The sequence below is a fragment of the Engystomops pustulosus genome, chromosome 4 (genome assembly GCF_040894005.1).
Source record: "Engystomops pustulosus chromosome 4, aEngPut4.maternal, whole genome shotgun sequence".
NCBI lineage: Eukaryota > Metazoa > Chordata > Amphibia > Anura > Leptodactylidae > Engystomops > Engystomops pustulosus.
The window spans coordinates 23,336,702-23,364,655 of NC_092414.1; the positions used below are offsets into that span (position 1 = coordinate 23,336,702).

Sequence of the window (27,954 nt, forward strand, 5' to 3'; positions counted from 1 at the left end):
TGGAAATTGGGGGGCGTGACCGAACGAAAACCTGACGGATTCGGAAAAACCGCCGCATTTAAAAAAAAAAAACAGGGTCGCGGGACACGCGTTTACCTTCACCAAGTATAGGATCGTGAATTCCGGCGGGCCTCGGGGAACTTCAGCGCAGCAGCGACACCTGGTGGACGTCGGAGGAACTGCCTTAGTGAATCACCGGAAGACCCAAATCCACTGCAGAGAACGCGCCGCTGGATCGTGAATGGACCGGGTAAGTAAATGTGAGTTGGACCACAGGGACCACAATTCTCAGATTGGGCTTCTCCATATGGACTAAGACTTCCGAGTCCCAGATTTCCGATAGAAATCAATAGATTAGTCCTGACCTCCACTGATTTCTATGGGGCCTCCAGGATGGTTTAGGAGATGACCTAAGCTAAAAAGTCCTAAGTAGTATAAGGAAGCTCCGGCGAACTTGAGATCCCCTATTTTGCCAATCACGGTGGGATGCTTCAGTTGGACCCCACATTATCAGATATTTAAACCCTATTGTGTAGATTTAAAGGTGAAATCCCTTTAACTTGAATATCTAGGATTTAGCTATACTTTAGATCATTCCCCTATCTGACATAAAAGTGCGACAGAAGCCAATAGCATTTCTGAACGACCACCTTGTCAAAGTCGTAAACGAAAATTTATTCCGGCTCAGATATAATTTGTAAAATTTTTTCATTATCGGACCCGCGGCCTACCCATGAGAGGTGTCAGCGTAAGATGGGTATAATAGTAATCATTGGTGCACATTACTCATACGTGTATAATCTGACCAACTTCTATCCCCGAGACCCGGAGAGAGAAAGTTCACACAGCTAGTGGGAATATATCAAATGCTTTGACAGAAGCCCTCTAATGGATTACACGCTTGTGGGTTTTTTTGTGAATCATAGGCTACTTTTTGCCCAATAGAATCTGAAAAATGTATTCAAGGGATGGTTCAGTCTTCCCTGGGGAATTCCTACAATATCTAATTTGTCGACCTTTCACAACCACAAGTTGATGGTAAATATCAGCTCCCTCCTTTCTGTCAAAATCCCTGTGTGTTCCTACGCTCGTCCTGACACTTTTCCCCATCGCCCGCAGCTGACAGGGCTTAAAGGTCATGTGTGCTCCTGTCTACAGGAGGGAGGTAAGGAGAAGACGGAGTGCGAGCGGACAAGCTCCAAATGTTAAGCCAAATATTACTTGTTACTGAATCGTCTGTGGCCCCTGAATGCAAACAACTTGTAACACATACTATATTAGTGTTATCAATGCCAGGACGGAATAGGTGGGAGGGAGGAAGGAAGGATAGATGGAAGCCAGGAAAGAAGGAAGGAGGGCGGAAGGAGGAGGGAAGGAAGGAAGGATGGCGGAAGGAAGGAAGGCTAGAAGAAAGAGGGCGGAAGGAAGGAAAGAAGGAAGGAGGGCGGAAGGAAGGAAAGAAAAGAAGGAAGGAAAGAAGGAAGGAGGGCAGAAGGAAGGAAGGAAGGAAAAGAAGCAAGTAAGTTTAAAAGAAGGAGGGCTGAAGGAAGGAAGGAGGGCTGAAGGAAGGAAGGTTAGAAGAAAGAGGGCGGAAGGAAGGAAAGAAGGAAGGAAGGAGGGCGGAAGGAAGGAAAGAAAAGAAGGAAGGAGGGCAGAAGGAAGGAAGGAAAAGAAGGAAGTAAGTTTAAAAGAAGGAGGGTGGAAAGAAGGAAGGAAGGAGGGCTGAAGGAAGGAAGGTTAGAAGGAAGGACAGCAAAAGGAACAATTGGCCTTGACCAACTTGGAATGTGGTTAAGAAGGAAAAAAATGGATAGCAACAGGATTAGGCCAACAAACATTGAAAAGAAAGAAAACGTGACTGAGGAGGAATGATAGGAGGAAGTATAGATAGGAGGTAGGAGAGCAAGGACATATAATGGAATAAATATATGGGAGGACTTAAAGGGGTTGTTCTTCTCTCAGCAAATAATTGATATGGTTTGTGTAAGGAAAAGTTATACAATTTACTAATATACTTTCTGCATCAATTCCTCATGGTTTTCTAGATCTCTGCTTGCTGTCCTTCTATCAAAAGCTTCTATGTTGACTTCCAGTGGATAGAAATCTGTCCATGGCCTTGTGGTGCACAAGCTGTTATATCAGAGACATTAATCAGGGCTTTATGATAATAACGGCTCGTGCACCTGCCTGTCTATGACAAAACCATGGACTGATTTATGTCTACTGGAAGTAAATATCAAAGCTTCCTATAAACGACAGCAAGCAGAGATCTAGAAAACCATGAGGAATTGATACAGGAAGTATATTAGAAAATTGTATAACTTTTCATTGCAAAAATAATATTAATTTTTGTGCTGAAATTGGACATTCCTTTAAGAAAGGAGCATATGTAAAGAAAGAAGGAGAGCCAGAGAAAAAAAGCCAATTATGTAATTTTGTAATGTAAATTTTGCATTGACGAAAAGGAAAAAAAAAGTGTAAACACCTTCTTCGATATGTTATATGTTAGATAAACTTGCCACAGATAATTTAGGTTACAGCATAATAAGCAGGACCACCACTAGGAAGTGATTATCTGGCCCTGTGTGCACAGTGTGTTCCCTGCACCTGGAAAGGGGGGAGGATTTTCTGTGACAAGGGGCTCCTCCTTGGGGCCCCCTGAACACAGTGACACTAAACCCCCCTGATGGCAGCCCTGATAAGAAGTTGAGGAGAAAGGAAGTGGAAGAATGGAGAGAGAGTAAAGGGATAAAATAGAAAGAGGAAAGGAGAGAAAGGAAATATATAATAGGGATGGAAAAGAATAGGAGGAAAAGAGGAAAAAGATAGAGGAAGAGGAAGAAATGAGAGGTGGTAAAGGAAGAAAATAGGAGGAGGAAAGGAAGGAAAGAGATAGAAGCAGGAAAAGAATGGAAGGAGGAACATGGGAATAAAGGGGAGAAATAGGAAGAGGGAAGGAACGAAAGAATTTGGGAAAGGGAATGTAGGAATGTAAAGAAAGGGAGGACAGTAAAGGAGCAGAAAGTATGAAATAGGAAAAACAGCAGAAGAAGGAAAGGGGTTAAGGAAAGGAAAAAAAAGAGGAAATGGAGGGAGGAAGAAAGAAAGAAAGGGAAAGAAAGCAGGGAAGGAAAGGGGTGAAAGAAGGAAAGAGGGGGAAGATAGGGGGAAATGAAGCACATACGTTGAAATACCAAACAGGTGTAAGGAACAGAGAGGGAAAAATTAATAGAAAGGGAAGATTAGAAAGAAAACTGTTAAACAGAGGAGAAGGAAAGAAAGAATGGAAGAAATAGGGGAGGGAAGTATAGACAGAAAATAAAGGAAGGATTAAAGGAAGAAGGGAATAGAGTAGTGATATATATTACACTTTTACCATGGACTGTAGGAGATATCAATGCCGGGTTGGGAAATAAATATACCTTTAGTTCTCCTTCGCTGTATCCCTAGACTCAGTAGATTGGGGTATTAGTGAGGGGAAGTGTATACCTTTCATTCCCTCTGATCGGAGCAGATACATGCCAATTCTACTGTAACATTTAGCTCCACAAAGTTCCAAGAAGAGCAGTGTCTTTAAGAGCACTCTCCTCCTTGCTCTTCTACAAATTCAATCAAATCCATGTGTCAGACAGGGCACCTTCACCATTGATGTTATGGAGAGAGAGCACGGTGGAGGATACTATGTGGCATTTTAAATGATTTTATTCACAAATAGTTCGGCTCTGGATGAGTAAATATCACTGTTCATGTCGTTCTGTCACGAATCTCTCCTCAGCTGCCAGGTTTATTTAACTGACCAGACATCATGTTACATAAAAAGGCTAACGCCACAAGTCAGAGAGACAGCCCAAACCTGCACCCTACATGACAGCATCACTTTGTAGGTCATTACAGGAAAGGAAGGTAACTGGGTAAGACTAGATGGATGGATGGATAGATAGACAGACAGATATATAGACAGATGGATAGAAGATAGATATGAGATAGATAGATATATAGATAGATAGAAGAATAGATAATAAATAGATGGATAGATAGATAGATAGATAGATAGATATGAGATAGATAGATAGATGGATAATAGATAGATGGATAGATAGATAGATAGATAGATAAGGTAATTAGATAGATAGATAGATAGATAGATAGATAGATAGATAGATAGATAGATAGATGTGAGATAGATAGAAGGATAGATAATAGATAAATAGATAGATAGATAGATATGAGATAGATAGATAATGTAATTAGATAGAAAGATAGATTTGTATTTTCCCTCTGTGTTGCTCTGGAGAGTTAAATCCTTATATTAAGATGTTGCATGTAGATGTTGCTTTATTCAGCCTGAATATTCACATATTAACAATACTTATTCTGGGCTCTCCTTAGCAACACTCAGTTAAAGTGTTGCTAATGATAGACTTTACAATTAGTTTTTTTTTTTAGCAAACTAAGAAGTTGTTTATAAAGTGCATTTATAAAAATAAAAAAAATCACTATGCCTACATAATGCAAAAAATTGTATGAAAAAAAACCTAATTCTACACATATCTTGATCCTTTTGTCCTTACTAACTATGCTTAATGCTTCCTTCATCCATCCTTGCTTTAGGAAAAGAAAAACAGCAGCTCCGGCTATCACATTACACAAAATCCTCACAGAGGGGAGAGTGCAGTAGCAAGAGAGAAAGGCTAAAAGATACAAGGCAGAGGCTACTGGAGCTAATATTATGGTTCTATCTTACCCCAAGTGCTTTATTCACATAAATAAATGTGTGTGTTGCTTTGTAAATGACCCTACTGAGCAGCTTCTCCTAAAATTTTTGTGGGAAATGGCTGGAGCCACTAGCTCTTGTGAGAACTAGAGATTGAGTCTCCAATGGGTAGATCAGCTGAACGGCAGAACAGAAGTATCATTTCCAGAAACAGTGGGGGTCATTTACTAAGGACCCGATTCGCATTTTCCCAACGTGTTACCAGAATATTTACGATTTGCGCCGATTTTCCCTGTATTGCCCTGGGATTTTGGTGCACGCGATCGGATTTTGGCGCATAGGTGCCGGCATGCACGCGACAGAAATCGGGGGGCGTGGCCGAGCGAAAACCCGACGGATTCGGAAAAACTGCCGCATTTAAAAAAAAAATTGTCGCGGGACACGCACTTACCTTCTCCAAGTATAGGATCGTGCACTCCGACAGGCCTTGGGGAACTTCAGCGCAGCAGCGCCGCCTGGTGGACGTCGGAGGAACTACCTTAGTGAATCGCCGGAAGACCCAAATCCACCGCAGAGAACGCGCCGCTGGATCGCGAATGGACCGGGTAAGTAAATCTGCCCCATTGTTTAACAGACCGTACTAGTGATTTATGCAAAGTTTATTAAAAGGTTATTTAGAACAGTCTCCTATGAAATGTTGGCTGTCTACAGTAATAGATACTTACATATTGGGAAAAAGACAAAATCATCCAATCTTATCATTACAGTAATATTCCAAGCTTCGATTATGTGATATCTTTGACGAGTGACAAAAACAGACGGTTGAAATATGACACTAAATTGACACTGACACGTGTATCTTACATCAAAAATTCTTAATTTCCTGTCCAAAATGCTGTCACACTTTCCAATTTTCAGCCTCTGCTCGACCAAAAGACTATCTAGTTTTCATGACGCAAATTGGAAAAAATACTAAAAAAGGAAGTTAATATACTTCTGCGGTCTGAACTTCAGGGTGACCTCGCAACATATTTATCGTCAATGCTACAGACCTAGAAATAATTAACTTACTATTTCTGGTGTATCTAAAAGGGACAGTCCTGTCTTAGACCCTGAAAGAGACACAAGAACCACTGAAAACTGTTAAGTGAAATTATAAGATCGAAATACTCAACACCTATGATGTCTAAACTTACCATCCCGCTGGGTGTGTGGCAGCCCCTGGTTCAAGACTTCTTTAGGGTAGCCACACACTTTAGTAGGCTCCTAATTTTACCCCCATGTATATAGCTAGCCAGTCCCCCCCCCAGTATATAGCCAGCCCCTTGTCCCTAGTATATTGCCAGCCAGCCTATGCCCTCTAGTATTTAGCTAAGCAGTCCCCTTCCCGCCAGTACATAGCCTATCCCCTGCCCCCCAGTATATAGCCAGCCAGACCCCTGTATATAGCTAGCCCCAGTATATAACCAACCAGCCTGTCCCCTGTATATAGCCAGCCAGCCTCTGTATATAGCCAGCCAGTGTCCTGTGTATAGCCAGCCAGTCCCCTTTATATAGCCAGCCAGTCCCCTATATATGGCCAGCCAGTCCCCTGTATATAGCCAGCCAGTCCCCTGTATATAACCAGCCTGTCCCCTGTATATAGCCAGCCCCCTGCCACCAGTATGTAGCTAACCCCCTACCCCAGTATATAGCCAACCAGCCAGTCCTCTATATATAGCCAGCCCCCTTTATATAGCCAGACAGTCTCCTGTATATAGCCAGCCAATCCCCTTTATATAGCCAGCCAGTCCACTTTATATAGCCAGCCAGTCCACTTTATATGGACAGTCAATCCCCTGTATGTAGCCACTAGCCGGAACGGACCGGAGCTGCCTGCAGGGGGTGTCAGGAAGGTAAGTACAAACTTTGTTCTTTTATATACCCGAGCAAAGTATGTGCTGAAAAACTCAGCTATACTCAAGTACGGTATATATGATAAGTTCAGGCCAAAGAAGGGGCAACCCACATTTATAGAACATTTATGACATATCCAAGGGAAGAACCCTACTGGAGAGGTCTTCTCATATGTCATGCCATAATCATTTTTGGAAATCTCATGTATAATTAACCTTAACTTTTCAGGGATCAGATGACCCTTATTTTCCTAGCCAATTGGTGTTTCCGATACGATCACTAGTACATTCCAACCAGACCAATACAGTGCTGGACAGGTCTTTTGTGGGACAACCTCCTTAAGTATAAGGCTCTATTGTCAATGACTTTATACACACAAAAACTAAAATCACACAATACACAATATTTGGGTGTTTATGTTTTTTACGACAGGTCAAATTATTAAAGATTATTGGACATTCCTTAAATAATGACCAAAGGAAACATGTATTGTACTGAAGATCTTGGGTTTCCTTGGCCCATGAAGATGATATGGTTCTTAGATTTCATATGTGCGTCAACTGTTAATGCCATATTGGATTTTCTCGATGTTCTCAAGTCATCTCCAGGTTGGGTCTTCTGCTTCAACCTATTATTGGGTCAGACACTTGGCCCACAAGAGGATCCTTTGTGTTCTGGTCTTCCAGTACAGAAGAAGCTGATGTTTGTATAGATACCCAGGTCCCTTTATGTGGTTTACGAAACGTCTTGTATGTATGGGGAATAAAGCTGCCCTCCAGCTACTAACCTCTCCTAACCTCTACCATCAACTTCCACATCACTTTCTGCTCTGCTCACCATGTTGTTTACCTCCGGCTTGGATTACCTTCATCCAGGAGAGTAATTAATCTTTCCTGTTACATGGTATTATGACAGAATATCCAGTTTACCACCAAGTCCTTCTTTGCTCCTTTTCCTACAATCTTGACATTAATTATTCCTTAAAGAGCTAGGTCATCATTTCTGGTTTTCTAATTGGCTTTTGTTTATAGTGTTTTCTTGTGTCTTAGTGTTTGGGGAGTATGACAATTATTTTATGTATGACATGATCATTCATGTTAACGGGTTTAAAATCTGGTTAATGGCAAAACAAATGGCTATTGGCTGTACTGTTTATAAACATGAACAATGGCTACTTGTAAAAGGGTCCTTTAATAATAGGCTGATTGAAAAGGTCCTCTCCCTTTGATCACTAGGAATCAGTTGTGATTAGTGTAGTCATGAATTATGATATGGGGCGTCCCAGGGGTCCATAGGCCCCAAATCCACTCATGGAGTTTGATACTACTACTACTACTACTACTACTGATAATACTAAGAGGACTTCAATCCTTCCATGTGTGCTGGCTTGTGACACACATCTATATATGAGCTTTTCCAGGCCCTTTCCAGGTCCTCCAAAGCCAGGGTCGGCTCCAGGTTTCAGCAGGCCCCTGGGCGACAGAGCCTCAGTGGGCCCCTTTGCAGTGAACTCACGTAGAGTCATTAAAAATTCAGAAACTAAAACAGTCTCCTGTTCCCTAAAATATTCCCTAGTTTATCATCCCAAACAGCCCCCTCATGGTTATTTTATGGACAGCCCCCTCATGGGTATTTTATATACATCCCCCTCATGACTATTTTATATAAGTCCCTCTCACACCATATAGATTCATTATAAGGGCCCCCAAGCAGCTCTGGGCCCCATTACCTACCCAGGTATGCCCAGTGCTGGGCCCTGCCCAAAGGTCCTTGAGATTGCAATGCTGAAAACCATCAAAAGGAATCAGCAACACCTCTTTCATCAGAAGCTTGGTACTGGTACCTTATGTAGGCAGTAAGTGGCATGTAGCTGCAATTTTCACAGAGCCCAGGGCTCATGGTGGTCTTAATTTATCACTAAGGACGTGTTCCGTTTCCCTGCATCGCCTGTATTAGACATTGTCCATTCAAATAGGTATAGCTGCATAATGCAGGACATAATGGGGCAGATTTACTTACCCGGTCCATTCGCGATCCAGCTGCGCGTTCTCTGCGCTGGATTCGGGTCCGGCTGGGATTTATCAAGGTAGTTCCTCCACCGTCCACCAGGTGGCGCTGCTGCGCTGAAAAGCACCGAGGCCGGGCTGAGTGAAGGTAAGTGCAAGCTCCACGACAGATTTTTTTTAAAAAATGCGACGTTTTTTCCGAATCCGTCGGGTTTTCGTTTCGGCCACGCCACCCGATTTCCGTTGCGTGCATGACAGCGCCGATGCGCCACAATCTGATCGCGTGCGCCAAAATGCGGGGGTGGTTGTATCCAAGGACGGCTATCTCATTTCTAAGGGACATGGCTACATGGGTTCTATGGGAAATTATCTTCACACAGAAATTCTTTTCTAAAATAACATGCATTTGAATAAACGTATATATTTTGCAGATTAATAAATAAAATATGAATGTCCAGATGAGAATACCCCTTTAAGCTCCCCCTTGTGTTGACTGCAAGAATCTTAAAATTTTTTCTCTGATTACTATAATGATACACAAATAAAATCCCCAACAAAGACCCTAAAAATGACATGATGATAAAAGTTGCATAATCATTTTAAAGAATTGTCCACTTTCAGCAAATCATTGATACTGTTTGTGTGATTAAAAGTTATACAGTTTTCCCGTATAATTTCTGTATCACGATTTTCTAGATCTTTGCTTGCTGTCATTTTATCGAAGCCTCAATGTTTACTCCCAATAGAAATTTGTCCATGGTCATGTGATGTCACACAGGTGCAAGGCTCGTTAGTATCACAGAGAGTCATCAGAGCTGTGTGTTGTAATGAGCCGTGCACCTGTGTGACATCACATGACCATGGACAGGTTTCTATCCACTTGAAGTAAACATAGAAGCTTTCTATAGTAGGACAGCAAACAGAGATCTAAAAAATACTGTGAGGAATTGATGTAGAAAGTATATTGGAAAATTGTCTAACTTTCCCTTACACAAGCCATATCAAATATTTGCTGAAAGTGGACAACCCCTTTAAGACAACTCATTCCCCAGACTAAGCCCTTGTTATACACATATGCTCTATGAACAAATGTTCTGATGCTTCTGCTCCAATGACTAAATCCTTCTGTGGTTTGCAATATGTCAAACCTCTGTTCGACTAAACTCAAAAATAGACTTTTGACTTGTTGAGTCTTGTTCGGAGACCGAAGTGCCAATAAACATTAGTGCAATGCTTCTACGCATGGATTATCATGTCCACCAGAGAATGATCCAGCAGGAGCTCGGAGACATCTACAATATTCAGCCACTTCCGGAGTCTGATCTCCGCATGAATATTACATGGAAGTCACTTTTTACAAGGTTCTATAGAACAGGGGTCTGCAGCCGGACAGTTCCGGGGGGGGGGGTCGTGATTGACAGATAAAGCCAGGGCGACATTGAATCTTGCATGGCACCGCTTTGTTGGAGAACAGCACCCCTGGTCCTGTCTGCCAGGGTAGCTGGGGGATTTAATAAGCTTGGCTTTCATGGCTATTTTAAGCACTGCTCGCCAATTTAAGTGCACAGCTCTGGTTACACTCGCTGCCTCTCAGTTCCGCTAGGAATTTTCCTCCGGTTTTTTCTCGCACAATTCTCTGATCAGCGTCTAGAACTCATCTCATGTTTCCAATATGAGTTTAATAAATGTATCTTATGCTAAGTGCTCCCAACCTGGCCGGGGCTATTAGCACACGCAGCAGATTTTGCAGGATTTTTAGGCTATCCAGGGCCACGTTTGCCTTCGGAGACATATTATTGCTCTTCTGCTTTTTGATTCGGTCATTATTTGTTTATTAGGTATCTGGCGGATTACAGGAGTGATTGACAGGTGTGTGAAGATAAGTTTTAAAGGATGATGTATTCTAAACCAAGCACGCTTACATGCTGATGTGCACCCCCTCTGGCAGGATCCGCTCTTCTTTTAGTTTTTTTTTACCTTGTTTTTACAAAAAAAGCCTGGATCCATAGCTGTAAATTGCCCTCAGGCTCATTTGCATACTATTTAAAACCATTTCAGTGTAAAAACAAGGGCATAAGAAGCTAAAAGATAAGCAGATCCTGCCAGAGGGGGCGCACACAGCAGAATGTAAGTGTACTTAGTTTACAATCCTTCTTACTGGTGGTAGATTTTCTTTAAACATTCTTTAGACATCTACCACCAGGATGAAGGATTGTAAACCACGCACACTGACATACTGATGTCTGCCCCCTCTGGCAGGATCCGCTCTTCTTTTAATGCTCTGGTTTGTACAAAAAAGACTCTTAAAATTATTCTAATGACCCTGACGGGCTCAAGGCTCTGTTAACATCTATGGAGCCAGGAGCCTTTTCTGGTTGATGTGCCTCTTGTGGTGCTGTGGTGACATTTTAAAAATATGATATTTGGGGTGAGCCAGGTGATGTAGTGGGAAGCAGTGACTGACACTAGAAACAAAGGATCAAGGGAGATCAGTTTTGGCTGTATTGCCACGTAACAATGACGAACTTAATTGGACAACCCCTTAAAGGGACCCCGTCACCAGCTCTTACCCCCACTAAACTAGCAGCCCCCTCAGGTAGGGTATTTAATGTTCATTCAAGAATATTTTATTTGATATCTCACCCGTTTACCTATAAAAAAAACTATCTCTAAAGTGGCATGAGAAGAGTCATGCTTTGCATGTAATAAGTCACTTTAAGACACTGGAGGGGGAGCTGGACTTCAGATGCCCCAATCTATGGTTTAATAGCACAGAGAAAAATGCTGCTGGTGTTGTATTAAAGATAAGAATCTTATATTTTTGATCAGGCTTGTGACTCTACAGATTTGAAGGCATCTGAAGTGATTGTTAGGGTTGGGTAACACAGAAAACAGGGGATAGTGTGCCCTGAGCTTGTCCCAACCTCTGTCCCTTCCTATAGCCCCCCCCCACGCTAAACCGTGGGGCGACTACTTGAAGACTCGAAATACACTGGATAAGTGAGGGAAGGGAAACACAAACAGATTGACAAACATAAAACACAAAAGAATGGTAAACTAGCCGGAGTCACAACGAGAGGGTACGTCAAGTGCAAAATCAGTAAGCAAAGAGTCAATGTCAAAAACGAGCCGAGGTCACAACGATACAGATACAGATACAGAGCAAGTCAACCTAATGCAGAGAGCGAGCGATGAAGGGATTTCAAACACTGGCACAGGTGACTAGTGAAGCTGCAATTTATGCAGCCAGAACCTCACCTCCAGAACCTGATAGGAGCTGGACAACTTCTGGGAATTAACCCCTCATGGTGTAGAACAACAAGCACAATAGCAGGCACCATGCAGAAGTACCACAAGTCGCAGCAATTCAGAACACAACTCCTAGACAGCGTGAGGTCTTAACAGTCGCTGCCCGGGGCGCACGCCAGAGACCGCTGGTAGCGGACGAGAGGTGGAGTTTGCGCAGATACGCGCCGGAGGTCGGAGAACGCTGCTAGCACCACCAGAAGTCCCAGCATTCTCCCCAGCGAACCTGACAGTGATGCTCTCACTCCAGTCTCTAAATGAGACTCATCTCAGGAAAAATTGGACTGTTCATTTGCATATGGCTTTGGTGACTTATATGTAAACACATAAAATTACACATAAAAGAGGGAATTCTAGAAAGAACATTTCATACCCTACCTGAGGGGACCAGGAGTTGAATAGGGTTAAATCTGGTGACACGTTCCCAATAAACTAGAGCGGGCACCTATCCTCAACCTCACAAATGATCAACTACAAGAAGTTCCAAGACCTACCAAAATAGTTTAGAATAGGTGCTTTACAGAAAAAGCTGATTTTTAAGGTCTATGAAAAGGCTGGGTCTAAAGTCGGTAAAAGAGATGTCAACTTCAGGGCCGGCGCCAGCACTGGGTATATTGGGTCAAGTGCCAGGGCCCAGAGCTACTGGGGAGCCCACATAAGGAACATGTACATAAGGAAACCATGGGGTGAGGGGACCTGCATCTAATGAATCCATAAGGGGTGAGGGGGCTTTAATGAATTTTGAATGCTGCCAAGTGAGTTCACTGCAAAGGGGCCTACTGAGGCTCTGTCGTCCAGGGGTCTACTGAAACCTGGAGCCGACCCTGGTCAAGTTTGAACAATACTGCATCAGACCTCTGGATCAGAATAGTTCAAAAAACATATGGTATGAAATTAATTAGCACAAAAGTTTGGACCTAGTGAGATAAAACAAAATTCAGCCTAAAAATCCCATGACCACCCTCCACCCGGATAGAAAAAAAGAGTCAACAGATGTCTCCTGTATATATACAAACTCACAGGAACCATCGAGTTGTGTCAGGCCAATACTAACACAACACAATCTCTCCCGAATAATTCTCGAGCATGTGCTGCCGATGCCTCAGAGCCAGGAGCACATGCCGACACATATGGCGGCAGCGCGATCTAATGAGTAGAACATTTGCTACTAGTCACATCCTGCATGAAACTTATCTTATATCCCCTAAAGACCATCTTCTAAATAACCATTATTTCACTTCTTAGGAATCCTCCTTTTTTTTATAAGAAGCTCCAGGCGACCAAAGTTCATATTCCTCTTTATTGGACTTCCATGGTAACACCTCCAATTACACAATGGCTACTTAAGAAAGACCCGACATGTCTGTATCACTAAATACTCCTATTCTAGGTGAAATATCTTTTCTTTTAACTCTATGTTGTATGGTTACTCTGTTATTGGTCCTAGAAATTTGGAATAAACTGATACCTGGGTGAAGCAGAAAGATCCTTTACCCTGCACTGCCCCCACAGGAGAAGTAAAGTATTGCACAACCAACAATGAGTTCATGTAATCCATGAGCATGAAAAGTCCTCCAAAGCATTTCTTTGTAGCTGCTCAGTTTGAGGAACCCCTTTATAACATGATAATATTAAAATACTACTTGATGACAAATTAGACTTCTAAGAAATCTGCCCGTGCCACCTTTGGATTCCAGTAGCATAGCTAAGCAGAGATTGTCATTATATATTTCCACATATCATATGCTGGTATTCTCAGTTCAATGTAGGGGTCTTCTGTTCAGGATCTTTGACTCGTGGCAATAGACTACACAAAAATGTATTTTTCTCAAGAGAACCTGTCCTGTTTTAAATGTTATTAAATTGAATAGAGACTGGGCAGTGCTCAATTTTACCTGTGGTGGAGCTGCAGAAAAATTATGTATCTACTGTATTTTCAGGTTTTTCCATAGATAATTGGCTTACCAGACCGAGTAACATATCTGGATTTTCTTAGGTGGAGACCATCTTTAACATCACAAAAGTAAAGTTCAGAAGGGGTCAGGGTTGGTAAAACAAGAATAGATACTTACCCATCTCTGGATTCAAGGTGATTCTGATACTTCCAGTCTCAGGCCTTGCACCCAAATGCGAGTTTTGGGGTGGTCAATGAGTGGCCTCCTTGGATATGGGATGTAACTTTCATTTCCAGGGGACTGTTGTGTCCTGGTCCAAAGAAGCAACTCATTGTATGAAGTTGGTCCAATGACCCCCTGGAACTTCCGGTCACACATATGGCTCGGCCTTGGACCCAACTCTAGGTTTGGAGTGGTCAATGATTGGCCTCCTTGGATATTGGACGTCATTTTAGTTTCCAGAGGACTGTTGTGTCCTGGTCCAAAGTAGCAACTCACACATTGGGCTCGGAATTGAAACACTGAAGTGATATGAGTCATAGCGCAGAAATTCTACTTTTTTTTTACCATGGCCCAGGTTCCTTGGGGATTATCCAGACTCAAATCCATTTGGGAGCATGAAGTTAAAGCATTGAGTATGAAACCCATATTTTTTTTAGGGAGAATTTCCCTTTGGGTTGCAATTCAACCTCCAAATCAATGAACAGCTGTTGTATCGTCATATTCGAAAGGTTCATAAAGCCATTGTATCATTCAATTACATCAATTTGGATAACAAAGTGTTACATTTGCTTGGTGCAATGAGATCGCTACCCCGGTGAACCTTACCTTGATCAGTCCTAATCAGCTTTGGGCAGAATCCGTATCAAAGCATCTAGACGTCGGATGGTTGAAAGATGTGAGTTAGAGTTTCTATACAAGACTCGTCACTGTCCCAGAGGGGGGTCTATATCTGTGCCACCTGCAAATCAAGGAGAAATATATTGGGATGAACATTATAATGCTCGGGAACTTGAAACTTGGTGTCTGCCCTAAGGGTATTTTTGTTCTGACTTGTGGGAATAAAATACCTCTGCATATGAAATGTCTCTTCGCTATACTGGATACTCAACAAGAGAAGAGAACATTAGCAGGAAATTTTTTTGTGGGTCACCTTCAAAGACCTAGATATTTTATAACATTCACAAACCGCATAGATAAATCCTTTGTGTTGGTTGTCAAATTCTTTACGAGGTAAAAGTAAGACATTGTTTTACTACATTGTTACCCATGGAGATAAATGTAACAGAATTTACTTACTGATCAAAGATATTTAGGATTGATACCCAATATTAAATGGGTGAATGCCAACACCCAGCACGCAAGCTGAAAACGGACACTCAGAGAAGGCACAGTGCTGTACATTGTATAGTGCTGGTGCTTGGTATTGCATCTAAACCCATTCAATTTAATGAGCCTGAGCTCTAGGAAAGTCATCACCATCCTTTGATTTGGAAACAACCCTCATTGGACTCAAATAGAGGGTTCCACAGCAAATATCTTATTTGGGTCCTTATAACGCTAGGTACCAAAGGTAACTCGAGTATAAGCCTAAACTCGAGCCTAACTCGAGTAAAAGCCAAAAAAATGTGCTGAAACCCCAAACTCGGCTTATACTCGAGTAAAAAAAAATATATAAAAACTCACCTTTCCGGCTTCCCCCGCTGCTGGCTATATACTGGGGCAGGAGGCTGGCTATATACTGGGGGATATGGGCTGGCAGGCTATATACTGGGGGGTAGGTGCTGGCTATATACTGGGGCAGGAGGCTGGCTATATACTGGGGGATATGGGCTGGCAGGCTATATACTGGGGGGTAGGTGCTGGCTATATACTGGGGCAGGAGGCTGGCTATATACTGGGGGATATGGGCTGGCAGGCTATATACTGGGGGTCAGGTGCTGGCTATATACTATGGGGCAGGGTCCGGCAGGCTATATAATGGGGAGGCTGTGACCAATGCATTTCCCACCCTCGGCTTATACTCGAGTCAATAGGTTTTCCCACGTTTTTGTGGTAAAATTAGGGGCCTTGGCTTATACTTGGGTTGGCTTATACCTGAGTATATACGGTATGTATTTAACCCATTTTAAGCCCTTCTAATAAAAAATCCCATTGGGCATACATTTTACTAAGATAAGCTAAAGAAGCCCTAAATTCTTGGGTTGTTTCATGAACTTATCTTAAGATGTAAAACCTGATTTTGGTGGACCGAAAGCATATCACCTTATGCGTTTGACTGTCTAATGTGTATGATAATCTGCACAGGATCATATACAGGTAGTCCACGAGTTACGTAAACATAGGTTCTCTAGGTTAGTTCTTAAGTTGAATTTGTATGTAAGTCAGAGCAGGTATATTTTGTTGCTGCTACATATTTATAAATTCCGCCCAAAAGATCAAATTCAACTCAATGATTTCGTCTCAGGACATAGAAGAGAGACCTAGAAATATTAGAGAGACCTAGAGACCTTTCAATACACATGTACTTTTGGCCAAGCCCATTGTGTATGCGTAAGAGGAAATCAGAAAGATAGCTGTCAAAATCGTTCAACCAACATAAATCTAAAGTACGTTAAGGCCTTTGATTACCTCTACACAAGGGGCTTATGCAAACTTCTGCTTAAATGCCCTATTAACCCCTTCAATTAAACACAGTGGCTTTCACTCACATTCCTCTGGCAATAACAGCTGAACTCCAAATTTTGAAGCAGATGGACCCCCACCGATCAGCTGTCATGACATGGGATGTGGTATGGAACAAACTCTTTTGATGTCAGATTCCTTCACAATATGCCTTAGATTGTAGCTCCATGCTTAAGGCTCCTGCACATGGCACAGCAGTGTTTATACTGCTATAAAGATTCTGTCTGTCATTTCATGTATGGAGAAATAAACCCTTACTAGCAACACTTCTAGAGAAGAAAACCTCCTTACATAAGGAGCAGCGATTAGTATGTAAGCAGAGAGAGAAAAAATATCCTCTCTATGTCCTCTATTGGAACTTGCGATGTTCTCGTTTTTTTCAGAAACAAACTATAAAGATATAACTGACGTCCACCAATCCCCCGCCGCAAATTTCACACAACTTCCTGCTTCCTGTGGGAGGGCCTTACATACAGGAAATGCATCCTCAATCATGGAAACTATAAAGATATAACTGACGTCCACCAATCTCCTGCCGCAAATTTCACACAACTTCCTGTGGGAGGGCCTTACATAAAGGAAATGCATCCTCAGTCAATCACGGAAAAAGTAACAGTCCTAGAACTCCTTTTCTGTGTGTCAAGAATACTTTGGAAAACACCGCCAATTGGACAGCCTAAATTTAGCATAATTGGGATGAGACGACTCGCTTCAAGCTGCGTGGAACACCGACAGATAAGAATACAGGGTAGCATATACCTCAGTCGGTCCAACGCCAACTACAGTTGTGTCACTTATTACGTTGTGTGGTAAAAAAATGTAACATCTTTTTTTCCGAAAAAAACTATAGTGTAAGACTCGGTTCACATCTACGTGAGGGTTTTCTGAAATGTTTCTTTCAAAACAAGTTCCCGCTCGGCTCAGGATATCACATCTGTATATCAAAGTAACATTTTAGGCCACAAAGTAATAACTTCGACACGAGACGCTATTTTTTGTTGAAGACACTGACTATGTGGGAGATTTATCATCGAGTTTATGAGGTAAAACTGTTCTAGTTGCCCATGGAAACCAATCAGAGCTCAGCTTTAATTTCATAAACAGCTGTGGGGAGATGAAAGCTGAGCTTTGATTGGTTTCCATGGGCAACTAGAACAGTTCTGCTCTAAGAGAATTATGATAAATCTCCCCCTATGTGTCCATATGTATCTCACGCGGTGGGTTCATATAGGGACAAACAGAGGATCCTACTTGCTGATAATTCACTCCACAGAAAAATTTCTTTCTGCATCCTTGCAGTAAATTTGACCCGGTGGGGGGGTATAACAATTATTGTCTCCTCATATTATACACGGGCATTACATTTGATGCGGAGAACATGCGGTTTAATTGCTTGTTTAGATCTCATTGGCAAAAATACAAATTTCCAGTGAAACATTATGTTTAATTATGTTAATTTATATATCCTAAAATCCGAATTTACAAAATTCAATAGCATTAATTATTTATTTGCCGATAAAGCCTGGGTTATAAATTATTAGGTTAATTGACTGACAGCACTTCTTCAATATGCTTATGAGTGTCTTTGCGCTGTTGTGATAAGTTCACATTTCCCCTGCACCCTTCTCAGCTGTCACTTACTTCCAATGTCTGCCACTCAAATCTACAGAGCCGCGACAAAAAGCTAAATAATGGAGGCTGAGAACACAGGGAGATATGTAAATTCAAGCATGACGCCATACACCGCGGAGAAGACGGAGGCAGAATCCGGTTTTCTCTGTACTATGAAGAATAAGGACTTTTTGAGAACATTATAGACGCCTTATTCACAAATTCACATTGTGGACCCACTAAACCACCTAAACGATTCTGCGTTCGACATATCTGGTCTTGGCTGCGACCATGACATAAGGCTGATTCCTCTGGGATTAGTCCAGATGTAAGGGACTGTTGGCCAAGGCGGGTCAGAGTACCAGGGAGCCGGTAGTCACAGACAGACCACCAGGCAAAATACAACTCGCAGGTCAGGGCATAAAGACAGAATTCATGGTACAGATCAGAGTCCACCACAGAACAGAGTCCAGAATCAGAATGATAGGTCTTGGAACGGAGGCAGTGTTCCAAGATAGAACTCTAGATATCAAAGTCACGGTACACCTCCACAATGAACCCAAAGGACTGTAATGCTCAGGCAACTGCCATAGAGGGGAAGTTGCCTTTTATAACAAAAGGTGTGACGTGATTGGCAGGGGACACATAAGGACCCTTCGTACTTGGTCTTTTGATCTCTGTTCTTCACAGCTACTTATGAGGCTTACCATAGGCCAGCAGGACCGAGGACCATGAGACCAGAACACTGAGGAACATAGAACACAACATAGAAGACAACGGGATAGCAGAAGCATTGCCAAGCCTGTAAGGTAACATTGCAGCAAAAAACGGGTTGTCACCGTTGCAGAAACACATCTTGATAAGCCAAGAAAAAAAATAGGGGGAGAGAGAAAGTACAACGGCCAATTTAATGTAAATTAAAAAATGGGCTAAGAGGTCATAATATAATAAAGACATAGTAGCACCTTTCTATCTCTCACCATACTAGATGAAAACACAAACGATGATGTCTCCCCGAAAGTGACATAGGCATGGGTAGTGATTCCTGCAAATACAGACAGTCCCCAAATTATGTACATGATAGGTTCTTTAGACAGGAAAAAGAACTATTTCCAGCTGGACATCAGACGTCAGTTTTTAGGATAAAAAGTAGCAAAATTTTATTTGAAATCCATTAAAAAGGAGTACAATGGTACATGACACAGCATAAGGAATAAAAAATAGCATCAAAGCTTACGCGTTTCGGTGATTAAACCTTATTCATAGCTTCTGCACAACTTTCTGCAGTCTGGCTATTTAACCCTGCCCTTTCAATCCCATGGATCTCTGGGTAAGGTTTTCTTAACCCTTTCCATGATTTTTTGTATAAAGCGTAAAGCGTAAAGTGTAAACATAAAATGTAAACATAAAGTGTAAACATACATAGAAGAAACTTTACATGTTTAAAAACAAGGAAAAACAGATGGTAATTATCACCTTAGTACCTGCAAGAAAAAGTGTAACTTTTCATTGTTTTTCTATCAAAGAAGCAAAAAAGAAAGGTTGTATTACGTGGGGAGCATTATAGGATATTAGAAACAATATTTTATATTTATTATATATTTTATAAGTTAGCAATTTTTAGCAAAAGTGAATCAAATCTTGTTTCTTATTTAATCCAAAAGGGACCCTAGTTTTTAAAGAGAAAATCCAGTACGTTTCCCGATTTAAAAGGATCCTCCTAAGATCTCCCCCTCGCTTAGGTTTAATTACTTTTTCGATACCCCTGCATCTGAGGACACTGCAGTCTCCGGCATGATGTTCCCTAACATGTCTAGATACTGCGGAAATGTTAACCGCACTTTCTGAACTGACATCAGAGAAATGTCGACGAATGCGGGTTTTAAGATTGTTCGTAGTACAGCCTATGTAATCTAATCCACATGAAACGCATTGTATCTGATAAATTACAAATGATGTATTACAGTTTATGAATTGTTTTATTTCTTGTTGTGCATCGTTAGAGTACGAGGAGAAAAATTTGCTTTGGATCGCATACCTGCAGCACTTACAACGGTCTGCTCCACATTTGAAGAAGCCTTTAGTGCTGAGCCATGTAGTATGGCCTGGACTTGATTGATATAGGCTTGGTGACAGTAAATTACTGAGATTCGGAGCCTTTTTAGCTACACATTTTATATTGTTGTGCATAATTTTAGACAGTATATGATCAGTATGCAGGATGGGTAGATTTTTATATATAATTTTTTCAATTTCTTTGTACTGAACACTGTAGGTTGTAGTAAACACTATTGGTTGTTGTTTTTTGTGTTTGGATTTTTTATTTTTATTCATGTTAGTCAAATCTGAACGATGAAAAAACGTACCTAAAATTACAATCAAATCCTACTATTGAATTTCAAATGTTGTTAAGGAAACTGTTGGATGAGGGATTAAATATGGGTGCAATATCCCAGAAAATATCAGATTACCTGTATGTCAAATTTCCCGTTACCCCAGTCTTTCACTCGTTGCCGAAGATACATAAGGAGGTCTTCCCCCCTCCCCTCCGCCCCATTGTGGCGGGTATCGGATCTCTGAGTGAAAGATTGGGGGAGTGGGTTGACCACCACCTTCAACCACTGGTTGCTTCCCTTCCTGGCCTATTGAAAGATACTAAACATACTATTTCTTTACTTGATGGTATACCATGGAGACGGAGCTTCATGTGGCTGTCGTGTGACGTGGTAGCATTATACCCATCTTTAGACCATGAAATTGCATTACAATGCTTGACTTATTGGTTGGATAAATATAGTATGTATTCACTTGCAGTAAAGGAGTTTATAGTAGAAGCAGTTAATTTTCTCTTGAAAAGAAATTATTTTTCATTTGATGACAGCTATTTTTTACAGAGATGCGGTGCATCGATGGGGGGCAGATGTTCTCCATCATTAGCAAATTTGTACATGGCCAGATGGGAAGAACTTTATCTGTTTTCTGGGGCAAATCCTTTTCTCTCCCATATCAGGTGGTACGGCCGTTATATTGACGACCAGCTCCTGATATGGGAGGGAACTGTATTGGATGCAGAAAATTTTGTCACATATCTTAATTCTAACTACATGAATTTAAAATTCACATTTAATTTACAGGCTAAAACTATCAACTTCTTGGATATTAGCTTAACTGGTACCAATACTGTAGTTCAAATTTCCCCATATGTCAAACCAACGGCATCTAATACCACCTTACTAGCTAGTTCATGCCACCCCAATCATGTCATAAAGAATATCCCTACAGGAGAACTTATCCGCACTAAAAGGAATTGTTCCACATCCTCCCTGTATAAAACAGAGGAGAAAAAGGTTTGGGACAAATTAAAGAAGAGAAAATATCCGGAGTGGATGTTAAAAAGGGCTTCTCATATAGTCCATAATATCCCCCGTTCAGATTTGACTAACATGAATAAAAATAAAAAATCCAAACACAAAAAACAACAACCAATAGTGTTTACTACAACCTACAGTGTTCAGTACAAAGAAATTGAAAAAATTATATATAAAAATCTACCCATCCTGCATACTGATCATATACTGTCTAAAATTATGCACAACAATATAAAATGTGTAGCTAAAAAGGCTCCGAATCTCAGTAATTTACTGTCACCAAGCCTATATCAATCAAGTCCAGGCCATACTACATGGCTCAGCACTAAAGGCTTCTTCAAATGTGGAGCAGACCGTTGTAAGTGCTGCAGGTATGCGATCCAAAGCAAATTTTTCTCCTCGTACTCTAACGATGCACAACAAGAAATAAAACAATTCATAAACTGTAATACATCATTTGTAATTTATCAGATACAATGCGTTTCATGTGGATTAGATTACATAGGCTGTACTACGAACAATCTTAAAACCCGCATTCGTCGACATTTCTCTGATGTCAGTTCAGAAAGTGCGGTTAACATTTCCGCAGTATCTAGACATGTTAGGGAACATCATGCCGGAGACTGCAGTGTCCTCAGATGCAGGGGTATCGAAAAAGTAATTAAACCTAAGCGAGGGGGAGATCTTAGGAGGATCCTTTTAAATCGGGAAACGTACTGGATTTTCTCTTTAAAAACTAGGGTCCCTTTTGGATTAAATAAGAAACAAGATTTGATTCACTTTTGCTAAAAATTGCTAACTTATAAAATATATAATAAATATAAAATATTGTTTCTAATATCCTATAATGCTCCCCACGTAATACAACCTTTCTTTTTTGCTTCTTTGATAGAAAAACAATGAAAAGTTACACTTTTTCTTGCAGGTACTAAGGTGATAATTACCATCTGTTTTTCCTTGTTTTTAAACATGTAAAGTTTCTTCTATGTATGTTTACACTTTATGTTTACATTTTATGTTTACACTTTACGCTTTACGCTTTATACAAAAAATCATGGAAAGGGTTAAGAAAACCTTACCCAGAGATCCATGGGATTGAAAGGGCAGGGTTAAATAGCCAGACTGCAGAAAGTTGTGCAGAAGCTATGAATAAGGTTTAATCACCGAAACGCGTAAGCTTTGATGCTATTTTTTATTCCTTATGCTGTGTCATGTACCATTGTACTCCTTTTTAATGGATTTCAAATAAAATTTTGCTACTTTTTATCCTAAAAACTGACGTCTGATGTCCAGCTGGAAATAGTTCTTTTTCCTGTCTAATGCTGCCTGCACCTGTGACCGAGGTTTGTCCGTGCTGGAGTGTCCAGAGTCAAGACCAAGAGGATTGTTCGAACGGAGAGGGTGAGCTGATTTCACAAAAGTATCTTTGTGATAGTTTTTTCTGTGTGATAGGTTCTTTAGGTTTGTACTTAAGTTGAATTTGTATGTAAGTTGGAACTGTATATTTTATAATTGTAGCTCCAGACAAAACATTTTTCCCCCATTGACAATTGGATTTTCTATTTTTGCTGTCATGGTAACAAGAATTATCAATAACACTTCTTACAGACACCTTACAGATCATTGCAGCCTGGCACTAATGTAATTTATATAGTCGCGGAAGCCACAGGACTTGTAGATGTGAAAAAATAGTCTTGCAGTCTTTATTCACCCAAGCATGTTACAAGCAACGGCTCAATTCATCAAGAATCTTTATCAAGCATGACTGGGACTAAAGTATGTATGTAAATTAGGTGTCCTTAAGTTGGGAACCGCCTGTATGTACAGTAGGCACAGGAAGTACTGCCTCCCTCTCTATCCCTGTAAATATAGACACATGTAGTACCGTGTCCATATCATACTCTGTGACATAAGCATAGATAGTACTGTCTTCTGCACTTGACCTTTAAATTATGCATGCACAGATAGTGCTACCTTCCTATCTTTCCCGCTAAATTTTGTAGACTCAATTTTAGTACTGTATCCATATCAAGCCATGTAACTGTATACATACTACTGCCTTCTTCTCTTTCCTTTTGCACCATATATGCAAATATTGGGGCACATTTACTTACCTGTCCCTTGCGCAATCCCCGCTGTGCATTGTCCGACGATCATGGACTCCAGCACGATTCACTAAGATCGTACACCCACTATCCTGCATGTGTCTCTCCCCGCTCAGGTCCGGCAGAGTTCACCTTCTTTCTTGCCACACAGTCCGAATCCGTCGGATCGTCCAACAGCCCGCCGCCCAATTTGTGTTGCATGAAAGCCGGCGTGTTTGTGCCAAAATCCGATTGTGTGCACCACAATCCCCTTTTAAATGCGCATCAAAACGGTAATCAGCAGAATATCCGACGTTTGTGCGGTCTGCGGACCCTTAGTAATTCAGCCCCATTGTCCTGCTTTCCTATCTTTCCCTTTAAATTATGTAGGCACAGATAATACTACCTTTCTCCTTTTCCCTGTACATTTTGTATTATATCCATATCATACCCTGTAATTGATGTAAGCATAGATAGTACTGCCTTCTCCTTTTTCCCTATAATTTATGCAGGCCCAGATCGTACTGCCTTCTATTCTTTCCCTTTAAACCATATATGCACATATTGTACTACCTTCCTATATTTGCCTTTAAATTATGTAGGCACAGATAATACTACCTCCCTCTTTATCCATGTGAATTTTGTATTGTATCCATATCATACCCTGTAACTGATGTAAGCATAGATAGTACTGCCTTCTCCTCTTTCCCTATAAATTATGCAGGCACAGATAGTATTGCCTTCTCCTGTTTCCCTATAAATTATGCAGGCGCAGATAGTACTGCCTTCTCCTCTTTCCCTATAGATTATGCAGGCACAGATAGTACTGCCTTCCTCTCTTTCCATGTAAATTTTGCAGATACACTTAATTCTATTTTCAAATCATACCATGTGACTGATGTAAGCGTATATATACAGTACTATTGTCAATCTAATAGGCACAGATAGTACTGTATCCTCAGCACAGGTTTACAGTTTATGTGTGGTTGTATCAATACATAGGACCTGATCAACATGTAAGTGCTGCACAATAAAGGGAAAGTCTGAGATTTCATGTCCTTACTGTGTGCAGGTATAATGTAACAGCGTGCATTGTAATTGTCAGTGCTGTGTACACATTACGAGGAAACATTTCCTTCTCTCAGGACAGCAGTTTCATAGTCCAAACTAATATAATATGTAATATGTACATTACAAGGACACGCAGTTGATTCAGTATAATGGACACACTAGCGGTGCTGACACCATTAGTCTATATGGGATTTGCTTCTATTGTTTCTGTTTCTGTGTCGTACGCTACAGAATTTGGCGCTGTCTGATCCAGAGTCATTATTCCTCCCGGTGGCACAACATTCTGTATCCACATGCTGTTCTTTTATGTTATAATGATGATTACCATTATTAACAATCATTTATATAGTTCTGTGTTATTCCGTGGGAAGCGCTGACATATGGAAACGGAAGAAACAGATGGAATCCTCTTCCTATACGTTACAGCCGTACGTAGCTGGGATTCATGTCAGATGTGACTATATTACGTAAGTGACACAGGCGAGACTCCTATAATGTACCCATTGGGCTGGAGTGTATGATAAGCACATGGCACATTAGGCGCCATTCACACTAGCATCGTGGCTTTCATCTATAAATAGAGCCTTCTGTATACTGCAGTATATACTATGGCTCCTGTCAAAAATATTAGAGAAAATATTCAAATATACATGCACAGCCTACTACAGTGGCCCCCAACCCACCCCAACAGTGGACCCACCTATATTGTGTACCTAGATCCAACCCATTGTGTGCCAACAGTGTATAATACCCCCATTTACTAATGCCCCCCTTAGTGGCCTGATAGTATAATATCCCCTTTCGTGCAGCCCCCTATAATGTTACCTCTCCTGTGGTCACCTCTTATAATGCCCCCTTTCTTGTAGCACCCGCTTATAGTAGCTCATGCAACTTCCATAAATGGGAACTTTTGTAATAAAAGGTATTCAATGATTGGTAGGGGACACATTAGGACCAGTGCTCTTGGCCTTTTAATCTCTGGACTTAATGCTACTTATAAGTCTATATACCCCCTTTCCTGTCACCCTATAAATGCCCCTTTGAATCAGCCTCCCATTATAATGCCCCCTTGCCTGCAGCAATCCCCCTTTTATAATCCTTCCTGATGTTACCTCCCTTATAAAGCCTTTCCTGAAGCCCCCCCCCCCCCTACCCCACCCTCTCCTCTTGCAGTACTGGGGGGCCCCTCAGCATCTGGGGACATATGTTCCACTGTCCGGACTTGGGCTATGGCCCAGTGGTCGAAGACCCAAGATTTATTTCATGCCTGCCATAAAGACATACAGGACACGCTACAATAGGCCTCTCACAGGCCCAGTCATTTGATACTCTGTTGAGGGGCAAGAAATCTAAAACAGCTGCCAATAGATGCTTAAAGGACATCTATCACCAGGATGAAGGATTGTAAACCAAGCACACTGACATACTGGTGTGTGCCCCCTCTGGCAGGATCTGCTCTTCTTTTAGCATCTTATGCCTTTGTTTTTACAAAAAAATGCTTTACAAATTATGTAAATGAGCAAGAGGAGCTCCAGGCTCCAGGCTTAATGGAGCCCCTCAGACTCATTTGCATAACTTTTAAAGCCTTTTTACTTAAAAACAATGTGGTAAGAAGCTTAAAGAACAACGGATCCTAACAGAGGGGGCACACACCAGTGTGTCAGTATGCTTGGTTTACAATCCTTTATCCTGGTAGTAGATGTCTTTAAAGTGTAACCTTCATTTGAGATATTTTTTTTGTGAGTAGGGGTATGTGGTGAACATTTTTCTAATATGCTTCATTAAGAAATTCTAATTAGTTTGTAATAAAAATCAAGCTACTCTCCCATAGAGATGCATATTCCAGCCTGTCCCGTGTGTGTCTATGGAGGCTTCATGAGTTCACATCTGATCTCAACCTACGTCTGTTGCAACCCCTTTAAGACCTGTCACATGTCGTATTGTCCTTAGTTCCCTGCATGCCTCCTAGTATTGACCGTATTTGTGGAAAACAACAGGTTAAAAGAATCAGCATTAGCCTGTGGAGCCGAAGCTTCTCATGAATATTTTAACATTTCAGCAGTAAAATCTGGGGAGGATATTCTCACTCACATGCTGAGCCCAAATAATCATGGAAAGAGAGTTAATGAGAGAGGTGAGCCGGAGAAAAGCCTCTATAGCCTATAGCTCGGCTCCATACGAGTCTAACGTCATGCACTGTGGAGATCATGCTTTCATGATTACCTTAAGAAGACACTTCTTCTGAAGGTTTGGACCTCTGGAATAGTGTAACATGGGAATGATTATGTAGCCATTGCACTTTTGGAAAGGTGTTCTGGTTGACAAAACCCTACCGGTCAGAATATAGGGTGGAATGGATCGACATCAAGGGTTGTTACGTTGTGGGTGACTTGCTGTATCTTCTAAGCTGTCTTGATGGAGCTGTCCTCCTAGATATTATGGGTTTTGGCTTTTAGATTTGTCCTGCTACATTAGATGAGTTGGGGTTGTGCTTCTGGATCTCCTATGACAGTAAGGGTGGACCTTTTAGAAGTCGAGTGCCCAAACTATAGCCAAAAACCCATTGATTTACCATATAGTGCTGACATAGCAATTTAATCTTATTGCTCCCTGCTCTGCCACAGCCTTCAATCGTATTGCCGTCTGGAGGATACCAGTTCAGTTGATAGAAGGAAGGGAGAGTCGGATTATCATTCATCCCATTGAACAGGAAGAATCACAGGGTAGGCGCTCCAATGATATTCCAGCCCTGTCGACACCACCTTGTTCTTCCTACAGTTGCTTTAAAACAGCACTGAACATGGTACATCCTGAGCTACCCAGTACTGCGGTTGGATCCCACAAGTCACTCAACCTGTCTGGCATAATCTGTGCTGGGGTGATGGTCTGGGAGTCCATTAAGATGGCTCTGAGTGTCCCCTTTTTCACCCATGCCATATGTTCGCCACCACTCTCCTAAACCATCTTGATATAGTCCTCCTAGATCTCCTGGGCTTTCCGTTTGGAGTTTCCCTGCTGAAGTCATCCTCCAGGATAAATAAAGTATATTGTTGGGGTTGTGCTGCTGGATCCCATAGGATTTCTTGCTTAAGTCATTCTACTACATTTCATAGGATATAATGTTTGTTTTGCGTTAGTAGATCTCAAGGATTGTCTTGTTGGAGTTGTCCTGCTCTACTTTATTTAAAGGTTTTGCTGCTTGATCAGTTGGGCTTTCTCACGGGATATTGGATCTCACGGGATACCTTGTTGGAGTTGTAATGTTAGGCTTTAAAAGCTGAGGATATCCTGCTGGACCTCATGTGATTTTTGTTTGGG

General features: G+C 41.4%; 1 protein-coding gene across 5 annotated transcripts in view; it reads right to left on the minus strand.

Moving 5' to 3' along the window:
• The window catches only part of SGCD (sarcoglycan delta), a 454,320-nt gene that overhangs the window by 200,668 nt on the left and 225,698 nt on the right, over positions 1–27,954 (minus strand). For all 5 annotated transcript variants that reach the window (XM_072145505.1, XM_072145506.1, XM_072145503.1 and 2 more), the window contains exon 3: positions 14,646–14,778. The gene's annotated coding sequence lies outside the window, so the exon portion shown is untranslated. The remainder of the gene's footprint in view (positions 1–14,645; positions 14,779–27,954) is intronic.